This window comes from Papio anubis, chromosome 11 (genome assembly GCF_008728515.1).
Source record: "Papio anubis isolate 15944 chromosome 11, Panubis1.0, whole genome shotgun sequence".
Lineage (NCBI taxonomy): Eukaryota > Metazoa > Chordata > Mammalia > Primates > Cercopithecidae > Papio > Papio anubis.
This window is the reverse complement of record NC_044986.1, coordinates 123,109,172-123,121,464: the sequence shown is the minus strand read 5'-3', so window position 1 is coordinate 123,121,464 and position 12,293 is coordinate 123,109,172.

The following is a 12,293-nucleotide window of genomic DNA, read 5'->3' as shown; positions in this document are numbered from 1 at the left end:
AAAAGAATAGCAAACTTCCAAGTTCCACTGAAAGACATCAGCATCTCTGTGGAGTGAATTGGGGAAAGAGAAGCGGTCTGTTGAACTTTTAGACACGCAAAATGTGAATTGAATTGCATGAGTGACACCAACCATGTGAAGATATTTAGCAAGAGCTCTTTTTTCTCTTTTTGGCCTATGGTATTTAATCCTTCTATCATCATTATCGTCCTTTCTCTAATTTAATGTCTCTGAACCTTTATTCAAAAATCCACTGCATATATGTAACATGTTTGTGAGATTATTACAAGACCCTCTAGGAGGTTTCATTAACCCAGTTTTCTCTTATTATACCAATACCACACTATCTTGATAGTTCAGGTAAGTCCTCCACCGTTTTTTTCCAAGTTATCTTAGCTCTTTTGGGTTCTTTAAATTTCCGGACACATTTTGGAATCCGCTTGTTCATTTCTACTGAAAAAAAAAAAAATAAAGTAAAATAAAATCATGCTGGGATTTTGATTGGAATTGCATTAAACCTGTGATCCACAGGGGCAGAATTGACATCTTAACAATATTGAGCCTGCTGATCCATGAACACAGTATATCACTTCATTTATTTAGTTCTTTATCTCAGCATCACTGCCTGCTTTTCAGTGTATAGATCTTACACATCTTTTGTCAGATTTAGTCTTAAGTATTTCATTTGTTGATGTGCTATCAATAATATTGCTTTGTAAATTTCCATTTCCAATTTCTTGCCAGTGTATAAAGAGATAAATATTGCTTGTGTGTTGATTTTGTATCTGGCAAACTTTCCAAACTCACTTATTAGTAAGTAATTTACTATTATTAGTTTTAGTGGCTTTTTGTGATTTTAGGAGATTTTCCACACAGGTGATCGAGTCACCTGCAGATACAGATAGTTTTAAATCTTATTTTCTAATAAGGGTGCATTTTATATATTGCAACTTGCCTTTATTGCACTGACTAGACTCGAAAAAAATGCTGAAAAGCAGTGACAAAAAAGTCATCAGGTGGGATGGTAAATACAGCCCTTGTTCTTCCATTTTGACCTGAAGCACCCAACGTGATCATTTTCTCATTTGATTTTTGTGAGGACTTTTTGTTTCCTTTTTTTTTTTTTAATTTTTAAAAATACACTTTATCTTTTAGACAGAAAAATTGAGGGGAAGGTACAGAGAGTCCTTCTATATGCCTTCCCTTCCCCCACGTGCACAGCCTCCCCCACTAACAACACTTCTGCCCAGAGGGAGCATTTGGAATAATTGAAGGACCTACGTTGACATATTGTCACCCAGAGTCCACAGTTTACATGAGGGCTCCGTCTTGGTGCTGGTTCTATGGGTTTGAACAAATGTGTCATGACATGTATCCACCATGATAGCATCGTACAGAGCAGTTGCACTAAAATCCTAAAAATCTCCGTGTTTCACCTCATCATCTCTCCCTCTTCCCAACACCTGGGAACCACAGATATTTTCACTCCATAGTCTGGCCTTTTTCAGAATGTCCTTTAGTTGGAAGCTTACAGTATTTAGTCTTTTCCGATGGGCCTCTTTTGTGTAGCCGTGTGTGTTTAAAGTTCCTTCATGTCTTTTAATGGCTTGACAGCTCACTTCTTTTCAGTGCTAAACAATATTCCATTGTCTGGATATATCACAGGTCATTTATCCACTCACCTACTGAAGAACATTTTGGTTTCTTGGTTGCCTCCAGGTTTGAGCAATTATAAATAAAGCTGCTATAAAATTAGCAATTATGAATAAAGCTTCTATAAACATCCATATGCAGGTTTTTCTGTGAACACAAGTTTTCAACTCCTTTGGATAAATACCGAAGACTGCAATTGCTGGATCACATGTTAAGAGGACATCTCGTGCCCATCAATGATACACTGGATACACAAAATGTGGCATGTCTATACCACAGAATACTATGCAGCCATAAAAAAGAATGAGTTCCTGTCCTTTGCAGGACATTAGAGTGATTGTCATATTAGTGCCCATTCTCCCCATCAGGCTGCAGGTTCATGAGGGCAGGGGCCACGGTCATGTTGGTGAACCATGGTATTCTCAGTGACTATCCATGTGGTTATAAAGTATTTGCGGAATGAGCAAATGGGTCTGCAGTTCCAACCAAAGCAAAAGCTTGACTCTGGAAGAATGAAAGTAGGTAACATCTCCAAAGCAGACCCCATAGCATGAGAAAAGAAGGGAGGAACGTAGGCAGAGCTGAAGGATGAATATCGGCACAGGAGTAGGTGAGAGTTCCAGAAATGCTGGGTTTTCACGTGTTTTTATTTACTTCCTATCTGTGTTTCCATCTCTATGTAGCGTGACTCTCGTATCCCTTTCTATTTCTACATTTCTTTACTGACCAGGACACAGGTGGTGCATTGGACACACTACTAACCAGCATACTCTCTCGGACTTGCAAGAAAATGTAGAGAAAAAAAGCTAGAAATGGTATCTCAGAAGAAAAATCAAAAATATGAGAATAAATGTGGGAAAAAATCAATGTTTAAAGACAACTTCTCAACATATTTAGGTATCTCTGGGACCTAAAATTTCATCAGGACTCCCCACATTTCTTTCTTTTTACATTGCTGTGTGAGTGTGTGTGTGTGTGTGCGTGTGTGTGTGTGTGAATTCAACAGACATCTACCAAAAAAGAATGCTATTGCTAGAATAATGCTACTACGGGGGAGAAAAATGTAGTTTTTTTCTTACACCCATCTTAGCTCCATTGGCTGGGGTTCCCATAACAAAAGACAGGTGAACCCAAAAAAAGCAAACGGAGGTTTATTAGCGTATATATTTCATAGACACGTGGGAGATACACAGGGAATGAGGGAATCTCAAAGAGACAGCTCAGGGCTTTCGTTTATATAAATCTTCGACAAGGATAATAAATGTTTAGAGAAGTGCCAAGACAAAGTAAAAGGACTTTGGGTCATTGGGGGCAGCAAATTGTGGGAAGGCCAATAAATGATAGATTTTTGTGTAAATTCCTCTGGTGCTGTTTCCTGAATGATAAGGGTCTGAAGTTGTCTGCAGAGATTGACCTGCGTCCTTTCTGGCAGAGAGGGGAGAAAGGGCACTGTTGTCTTTGTATGATACGATTATGTTGTGTGCTTTTCAGAAAACAGAGGGAACGCCAGAGCGCTTCTTAATTGCCTTCAGCTCAAAATATTTTAGCATGGTGAGTTTTATTCTCTGCACTATTCCTGCTGCAGATATCTCCAAAGGCATCAGACGCATCCACAGCACTACTTGTGGGGAAATATTGAGCAGAACTGGAATCAAATGTATAATTCAGCCCCACAGAGTCTCTGAGCCACAGGACAGAGAGAACTGCCCGGAGTCAAGGCAGACGCTGAGCAGCTGACATTCTAAGAGGCTCCTTCCAGTAGGTCGGCGCATAAACTCAAGTTCTTTTCACAGATTTGTCTGTGTTTCTTTTGTGGAAAAAAAAAAAATGACCCTGTAGCTACAATGTGTACTTCATAGTGCAAGAAAAACAACATCTGGAGCCTTAGCCAGAAGCAGCACAGACCCAGGCAGCCTGGTGGTGTCTGGCGGGGACAGCCCACGAGATCCATCAGCAAGTGGCCCTGCGAGTCGCCACCAGCAACATATGTTTACATGCTAATGAATGTCAGGCTCATTTAGAACAAATTTGCATCCATCAAAGTCAAAGAGCGAGCAGAGCAGCACATTTTCCTGTGTGTCAGTGGCCCCTGAGATATCGGGGAGAACTTGAATTGCCTGACCCCTTCAACTTCCAAGCCTCCCAGAGGGAAAATGTAGACCCCGGGAAAGGACTGTGCTGGAAACCATTTGTTCTTACAGATGTCCGGAGTCGTCTTGTGATTCCTTCTAAGGGAGGGTGGGGGAGACCTAGGGTAGGTGGAGGTCAGCCGTGCCGGCAGGATCTTCCTTCTAAGGGAGGACGAAGTGTGCTTTGCTAGGGGTGTGCAAAGACTCCCCTCTGAGGATGGGGGAGACCTAGGGTAGATGAAGGTGAACCATGCTGCCTTCTAAGACCTTCCTTCTAAGGGAGGGTGGGGGAGACCTAGGGTAGGTGGAGGTGAGCCGTGCGGGCAGGATCTTCCTTCTAACGGAGGACGAAGTGTGCTTTGCTAGACTCCGCGCTTGAGTCTCAGCGTGGCCGACCCAGATGGGAGCAAGTCACTTCTATCCTATGATTCTGGGTGTCCTCATCTGTCATGGAAGGTTTGGTTAGATGAGCTTAAAGTCACTCCAGTTGCAAAGCTGTGTGACTTGTAGATACATGCCAGTGTGAATGACTCACTTCACTTTTACAAGTTGCACAGATAGCCAGGCTTCTCCTTGTATCAGTCAGAAGGTCCCAGAAGACTTTGTCACAGGCAAAGAGGTGATTCAAAGGAGTCACTGACGGGATTCTTTGGAGATCGGTGGGCAGGGCCCAAGGGAAGTGAGAATAGCACTCCCCAGATCATGGGCAAGGGATGCCTGGGGAGGGGCTGCTAACGCGGACAGGCATGAGTAAGAGAGGACTGAGGACAACTCCTCTCCCTCCTCCACCTTCTACCTGCTGCCAGCAATGAATCCAACCAGCAGCCCCAGGCCAGGCCAGGCTCCCGGAGTCAGAGCCAGGAAAAAGCCAGGCACATGGAGAAGCCACTGGTCTCCACCAACACCAAGGGTGCAGTAAGAATTTTGATGCAAATATTTAAAAACTCATTCAACAACTTCCTATCTCCCCAACCAGCCTCTACATATGATTCCACCTTTTCCAACTCCTGAGCCATCGTCAGGGGTGTCACAGGGGTGGGGCTGCCTGCTCTGCCCAGGGCCCGGGACCCTCCAACCTTCGGAGGTCTGGGGTCCCCTCTCCCCTCTCTGGCAGCAATTGTCTTCTCTGCTGTCAAATAATCACTTCCATCCTCCCACAACACATGAGAATTTAAGACGGGATTTTGGTGGGGACACAGCTAAACCATATCAAAGGGGGGACCTGGGGCTCCCTCATGGGGCTCTGGCATGAGCTTGGGTGACACAGGTTATAAGACCCCATCTGCTTCAGGTTTAATTGCATACCCCAAGATTCCCAGGTTGTAGTCCTAACCAAGGACCTCAGAATGTGTCTGTATGTGGACATAGGCCTTTTAAAGAGGTGATTAAGGTAACGAAGTCATTAGAACTGATGCCCTTGTAAGAAGAGATCAGGACACAGACATCTATAGAGGGACAATCGCACGAGAACACAAGGGAAGATGCCATCTGACAGTCAAGGAGAGATGCCTTAGGAGGAGCCAGTCCTGAACTCACCTTGACCTTGGACCTCCAGACTCCAGGACTATGAGAAATACATCTCTGTCTTTTCACAAAACTGCCTGTGGCAGCCCAACCAGAGCCATGCACCATCTTTGGTTCTCAGAAATTCCACTTGGTTTTATGCTCCTGGATTTTAGGAGGCCCCTGGATGACCAGCATGTGGCTAAAGTTAGAGAAGGAGTTACCTGTGTAAGAGAGCCCCACACATCTCTGAGCGGACACTGAGGGGGCATGAGAGGAAGGACTGTGAAACTCCAAGGGACCCACCACTGTATTTTCATCTCATGAACAGTAGTTAGTTCGCTTTCAGCCTGTCCTCCCTGTTATTGTGGGGCATTTCATCGGGGGGATTATATACCTAGGCACTGGTTATATTCTATTTCCAAGTACAGTGTGTGACTTCCAAAACAGGCCAGCCACCCCCAGTCCCACCCCAACAGCAAACCTTTCCTTTCCTTCCAGTTGAGGTGCCTTCTTTTCTACTTTTAAAAATTTTCTATTGAGCTGGGTGCAATGGTTCATGCCTGTAATCCCAGCACTTTGGGAGGCCAAGGCAGGAAGATCACCTGAGGCCAAGAGTTCAAGACACGGCCTAGCCAATATGGCGAAACTCCCTCCCTACAAAAAATACAAAAATTAGCTGAGTGTCGTACCATGCACCTGTAATATCAGCTACTCGAGAGGCTTAGGCACCAGAATCAGTTGAACCCGAGAGGTGGATGTTGTAGTAAGCAGAAATTGCACCACTGCACTCCAGCCTGGGTGACAGAACAAGACACCATCTCAAAATAAAAAGTATACTGATACATAATAATTGCACATATTTATAGGTATCGCATCTATATTTGATAATGCGTCACAATGCATAATAATCAAAGAGGGTAATCAGAATATCCATCATCTTAAATATTTGTCACTTCTTTGTGTTGGGAACATTTTAAATCTTTTCTTCTAGCCATCTTGAAACATACAATAAATTATTGTTAACTATCATCACCCTATTGTACTATCAAATACTGGAAATTATTCCTTCTATCTAACTATTTTCATACCAATTGTATTTGGGCCGTTGTTGCATTGCTATAAAGAAATACCTGAGACTGAGTAATTTATAAAGAAAAGAGGTTTAATTGGCTCTTGGTTCTGCAGGTTGTCTAGGAGGCACGATGCTGGCATCTGCTCAGCTTCTGAGGAGACCCCAGGAAACTTACAATCATGGTGGAAGGTGAAGAGCGTGCAGGCACATCACATGGCAAAAGCAGGAGCAAGAAAGAGAGAGAAGGTGCCTGCCACTTTTAAATGACCAGATCTCAAAAGAACTCACTATTGCGAAAACAGCACCAAGGGGAGTGTGCCAAAACATTCACGGAATTCATCAGGATCCCATCATCACACCAGGCCCCACCTCCAACTCGGGTGATTACCATTCACCATGAGATTTGGGCAGGGACACACATCCAAACTATATTGCCAACAAACCAAGCTGTCTTTATCTCCTGACAACCATCATTCTACTCTCTACCTCCATGAGATCAACTCCTGTCCCTTCCGCACATCAGTGCGAAGAAGCCAAATTTTTCTTTCTGTGCCTGGCTTATTTCACTTAACATAACGCTCTCCAGTTCCATCCATGCCACTGCAAATGGCAGGATTTCATTCTTTTTATGGATGCATATTTTATTGGGTTTATAAACCCCATTTTTATCTATTCATTTTTTTATCCAAGTGCTCATTGATGGACACTTAGGTTGATTCCGTAACTTTGCTGTTCTAAATAATGCCGCACCCCGTCTTTATTGGGTTTGTTTATTGAGTACACATCTTTCCCACTAGAATCCAAGCAACATAAAAGCAGTGGCCATGTCCAAAGGTTCACCAATATGCACAGGCCTCTAATTCAGTGCCTATCACACGGCAGATGTAATAATTATCTGTCCAACTTTGTAATGAATAAAATAAAGCTATATTTCTTAAAGTGACTGGTTTCATGTTCTGAATATCTAAGTTAAGCCTACTGACTTGTTAATGCTTCACCTAAAGAAAGACATAAAACACTTAATGGACAACAGATTTCCTAAGATTTCCTTTGATGTCACTACACACATTAGCACCTACCAGACACTCTTCAAATTCCCTGAAGATGAGCCACGGTTTGGGCTTCCGTCTCAAAGACTGAAAATGTCTCTGTCTTCTACTTCCTTCATTGAATGGCTCAGAGCTCAGACTTCATTTTCATACTCACAATTAGGAAGATTCATATTCTAGGAGAAAGCTAAATTGTTCATTTGTGTTAACTCAGCACTTGGGACTCATAACCTCACCGTGAGAAAGTAAAACTACATTTTGTCATTTTCACATGAGCCCCCAGTCGCTGCCTATAGAATTATCTTAAACCTTTGGGACCCAAGCCTCAGCATCTTATTTAAAAACACAGAATTTTGAGAAAATCATCTTTCCCAACTAGACGTATAAAAATACGGTGGCATTTTAAGATTGAAAACTTGGTGAAAAAAATAGAGAAAAAGTATGTATATATTTGAGTTTTCATTTCGTGCTAGAACTCAAATCTATTTTAATTAAATACGGTATAACTCACTGAGTCAAACTGAAACACACACAGGACAGGGGCTCTCTGTTTCCACCCACAATTGCTTCCATGCATCTAACGACTGGGTTACTCATAAACTTCCGTGAACCGTTTGCTTTTCTAATATCCACTTTGAAGACTTTGAAGTGCTACCTATGCCCAAGTTCAATAAAGTAAAAATTCACAACATTATTTGTATTTTCTTTCCAAATTATATAAGTACAATTCCGAAGGAAGTTTTACTAAAAACCTCATGTTTACCCATATTGGTTTCTTTTAAAGGTGGATTTTGCACCTTTAATTCTCCTTTCAAGCTGTGAAACTCAACACGGCCTTGCCTAGGATTCCTAACTTGTCTAGCCAGTAGGCAGAGAGCTTTACTCTGATGAAAATAAATTCCTTTTTCATACTGTTAAGCAATTGAGTTTGCTGCTTTCTCCGAAGTAACAAGAGTAGAACTCCAATCTCTAAAATTAAGTATATTGGGCCGCATTTAAAAAAGAAAAAAGAAAAAAAAGAAAGGAAAAAAAAAAAAGAGGCTGGGCGAGGTGGCTCACGCCTGTAATCCCAGCACTTCGGGAGGCTGAGGCAGGCGGATCCTGAGGTCAGGAGATCGAGATTATTCTGGCTAACACAGTGAAACCCAAACTCTACCAAAAAATATTTAAAAAATTAGCCAGGCGGCCGGGCGCGGTGGCTCAAGCCTGTAATCCCAGCACTTTAGGGAGGCCGACGGCTGGATCACGAGGTCAGGAGATCAAGACCATCTCTGGCTAACACGGTGAAACTCGCCTCTATTAAGAAATACAAAAACTAGCCGGGCGAGGGGGCGCCTGTAGTCCCAGCTACCTGAGCTGAGGCAGGAGAATGGCCTGAACCTGGGAGGCGGAGCTTGCAGTGAGCAGGAGATCCGGCCACTGCACTCCAGCTCATGACAGAGCGGTGACCTCACCTCAAAAAAAAAAAAAAAAAAAATTAGCCAGGCGCATGGGCGGCACCTGTAGTCCCAGCTACTCGGGAGGCTGAGGCAGGAGAATGATGGAACTGGAGGCAGGTGCTTGCAGTGAGCTGAGATGGCGCCCACTGCATCTGAGCCTGGTGACAGAGAGACTCTGTCTCAGAAAAAAAAAAGAAAAGAAAGAAAGAAAGAAGGAAAGAGGAAGGAAGGAAGGAAGGAAGGAAGGAAGGAAGGAAGGAAGGAAGGAAGGAAGGAAGGAAGGAAGAATGAGGAGGGAGGGAAGGAAGGAGGGAGGGAGGGAGGGAGGGAGGAGGGAGGAAGGAAAGAAGGAGGAAGAAGGAAGGAAGGAAGGAAGGAAGGAAGGAAGGAAGGAAGGAAGAAAGAAAGAAAGAAAGAAAGAAAGAAAGAAAGAAAGAAAGAAAGAAAGAAAGAAAGAAAGAAAGAAAGAAAGAGAGAGGAGGGAAGGAGGGAGGGAGGGAGGGAAACAAAGAAAGAAAACTCTCAAAAGTCCTGAAGCACAGCTGCTGATTTTATAGCAAATGCAGTTGCACATGTTCAGTCTCTGCAATGAGAATCTTGCTCTCCTGCTGGAATCTATAAATGATTGTTTGTCCTGCATATTGTTAATGGCAAGTTATAAAGTCATTTGTGCAGCACCAGGGACAGAACTTTCTCCTCTGAGGCGGGCACAGCTCATCAACCTGGGACTCGGCCCCATGGGGGGCGATGCCGGGCAGTCCTGTCTAATGGGGTGGGGAGGACAGAGGCGAAAGGGGGTCCGAGCTGGCAGCCCCACTGGGAATGAGCTGACCGTTCGGGCCAGGTGCCCATCCAGATGTATCCCGTAGGCGTGGGTTAAAATGGGCTGGAACTCTCAAATCAAATCAGGGAAGGAGGCAGATGGGTCATTCCCCACTGATACCAGGACACGGAGGAATTCGAATTCCATGACAACACGTGCGTGCACTCACACATACCTTGCGAGATTGCCGATAATGACACCTTCGAAGGGCATTGGCCCGACTGTGATTACAGCCGAGCCAGTGAGGCTGAAGTGTGCAGCAATCACTGCCAGGCAGCCGGCGTGTCATTTTGCATCCACTGGCGTGATGAATCTTTTACATAATGTGAATCACTGTCTAATTGTGACTCTGATTGTACCTACTGCCGTCAGCACGCTCAAAGCTCCCCGAGTCGCTCGAGAAGCAAACAAGTGAGAAGAAAATGACACATAAACAGCTTTTGTTCATCATGAGAGTAAAAGGAAACTGCCCCACGTGTGATCAAAGCGGCCACGTAGATAAAGGAGGAGAGAGCCCCGACGGCTCGGCAGGTGTGGATTCCCAGACAGGGAGCAAAGCCACCAGGAAGCCACCTCATCTGTCCGTGCGCCTGGAGCCTTTCCAAGCGCTCCCACCTGCTACAGGATGCAGTGTCAGGAGAAGACCCAGGGACCAGCGCCCAGCAGAGCGAGGGTTCACGTCACAGCCCAGTCACTTCCTGTCCTTGCAGACCTGAGCAGATTCTCTCATCTCACTTTTTGTCAAGATCAAATGAGACTCTGTAAGGTATCTAGAAAAAAAACCAAAAAACACCAGCAGAGATGCTCAGCAAACACATGATTCTTTTTCTCTTTAAATATGGAACACAAACACGCCAGCAGGACGACCAAGTGGCTCCCCAGTTCACCTTTCCTTTGATGGAGTCCCCATCTCCTTGGCCCTCCTCCTCCCCAACTCCTGTATGATTTACTCATCCCTTCAGCATTTTCATCTCCACCAAGGTCAGCCTTGCCAGGGGCAGGGGAGGTGGTGCCTCTGGGCTCTGATCTGAGGCAGGACAGGCTTGTGAGCCACAGAACCTCACCCTAACGTTGGTCCATGGCAGCAGTTCTGGGACTGCAGCATTTCTCCAGGTCCCTCATTACTTTGAGGAGACCCCTAAAAGGAAAGCAAGCCTCCTGGGAGGAGAATCGATTCAGCAGATTACCTGCCTGTCCCTCTTATCGCCTGGGCAGTCTGGCGGGAGGCTGGATCCTGGGCTCGGGGGAAGGTGAGCAGTCCCCACAGTGGTTCCGGTGGTGTCCTGCTCTTCAGGCAGGCTCTGTAGTGAGTGATGGGAGCCACTGGCTGGCTGGACAGGGGCACCATGTTTGCCCGTGTGATGGACATGGACATGTGCCTCCCAGGCCCCTTTCAGGAAGGACTGGGTTCAGCTGCAGAGTGAGGTTGGCGGGAGCCTCCAGCGATGAGCTCCCTCAGGATGGGGGTGTCTAGGGAGCCCACACAAGGTGATGAGCATCCCAGCCACACAGAGGAAGTTCTGGAATGCAGCATCCCCCAGGCCTCCCCAGGGGTGAGCTAAGCCTTGACGAGGCCTCATCAGCCTTCTTTGCCCTGCCCTCCCCACCGGCCTCCCATGTGCATTGGTCCCAGACTCAGCGTCTGCTTCAGAAGAACTCCACCTGCGACAGCCAGTCGCCTATGTGACTTTGCAGTTCTGACTCCTTCCACATAGAAGGCTGCTGAGGACACAGATCAATTAGACCGTCTCCCTCATAATCATGAGCCAAAGGCAGGTTGATGAAAATGTGACTCTAAGTTTGCTTCTAATAGAGAAAATGTGCCACTATCCTGACAGCTGATATTACACTCGACACGACTCAAGGTCCGCGGTCTGTCAGAATGAGCAGCAGAGGCTGGAAAATACAGATGCTTTCATTATGACTGAGCCACTGCTGGGTTTCGAGGAAGCATTTAGAACCATCCTCTGATCATGGCTACAGACAGAGTCTAGTAATCCAAGCTTTAAAAGAAAACAAGATGTGAACATAATACCTGCAATTTTCTAGTAAAGCAGTCAGTCTCATCTGCAGATCACGTGTGTGTGCGGGTGTGAACCCTCACTGGAAACCCACACCGGGTTCACCAAGAGCTTCAGAAGGGGACACCACATGTGTGGACAGCTTCCCCTGCTCCTGCCCACCCCGGGATAACTTGGAACTGATATTTAACCCTAACTCTAACCCTGATTTAAACAGCAAGGATGCCTTGCTGTTAGAATTTTTATTAGTAATATTTATAACATTAATATATTTACCTTTACTGAGACATGCATTTTTCCATAAATTTTATGTACTTTGAAAAAGATTCTTTTAAAAATTGAATCTAGCTATGTCTTTAGGCTTAATTATTAGGGAAACAGAGCTGAAATATGATGACTTGGTTGCATCTAAATGAAACTAGCGAAGTTCTTTCTCTTTCTTATCTCTGGCTAAGAAGCATTTGACAACTCTGTTGGGTTTAATTCCTTAATACTAGAGAATGGAGTCAGCAGAAGATTTACATTTTAAAGTCTGCCAGCATGCAGAGGGATTTTTAAAAATCTAAAATCCTCAGTGAAAAGAACAATCTTCATTCTGTCC